The sequence below is a fragment of the Rhyacophila brunnea genome, unplaced genomic scaffold, assembly GCF_057557595.1.
Source record: "Rhyacophila brunnea isolate RB1 unplaced genomic scaffold, BYU_Rbru_1.0 scaffold_40, whole genome shotgun sequence".
Lineage (NCBI taxonomy): Eukaryota > Metazoa > Arthropoda > Insecta > Trichoptera > Rhyacophilidae > Rhyacophila > Rhyacophila brunnea.
This window is the reverse complement of record NW_028233069.1, coordinates 310,691-311,883: the sequence shown is the minus strand read 5'-3', so window position 1 is coordinate 311,883 and position 1,193 is coordinate 310,691.

The window sequence follows — 1,193 nt, the reverse complement described above, 5'->3', positions numbered from 1 at the left end:
AAAAAATATAATAAATATGGACATATAGTAATCGAGTAAATCCCAGCATTTTTATTAGCACGATTGCATTTAGAATCATGTCAAGACCGGTAAAATTATTTTTCGCCTCTATTCCAATTTTTAGTATGAAATTAGCTAATTCAGTTATTAACATATCCGGCTCAATTTTTTTTTGTATATTAGAAACCATATTTCGAAGGGTTCTAATAATTTTTATCCCATGCTATAGATCGATCTTCAGCATACGTGCGAACTTTATTAACTCAATTACATTTATTGATACAACTATGCAAGATTTACCACGAGAGTTACACTTTTATTATTATAAATAAAGCACAAATACGGATTAAATTTAGCTTCATGATTCAACCCAATCTATTAAACTATACTCACCTGATTTCATGTTCCAAACAAGTGGAAAAATAATAGATAGAATCATTAAGATGAAGACATATGTTATATTTACAAATTAAATCAAAATAATTTATAGTCATTTATTTATAGATACTAGATAATAATAAAGTTTTTTCATTGTCTCCAACCCATATATCCGGCGAAAATCTTTGAGTTATAGGCCTTTAAGTCTATATATTTTGCATAATTTATAATTTGTAATTTTTTTCTTTTATTTAATAACCGTTGGCCTACTATGATTCGCATGCTGTTTTTGTATTAGGTATAATTTTTGTATTTTTCTCAATTCTGGAAATTTAAAAAACCAGCTATTTAAAAGGCATTTAAAGCCAGTTTACTTTTAAGGAAAATTTATAAAAAATGTTATCTTTATTATACGCTAAAAAAACAATGAAAAACAGATGATCGATGTGATATTATGTTTGATTCATCCAAATATTCGTAGTGCGTATGATTAATTATGCATTGTTTTGTAAAGTTAAGAGTATATATATATATTTTAAATGTGACATTATTGTTTAAAAAAAAATTTTCTTGGCTGATATTTATTCTAACGACTTTGTTAATATATTCCAATTCTTTTCAATTTACAAATGGCCATGAAAAATAAAATTTAGAAAAACAGTTGTGTTATGGGTAAATTTTTTGAATTTAGGCACATTTACAAGCTTTAATTATAAATTTCGGGTTTTAACATCTAAAAGACGAAATAATATTGAAAAACAATATATATACAATTGATAAAACATTAAAAGTGCAGCCAAGAGTGACTCAAAAAT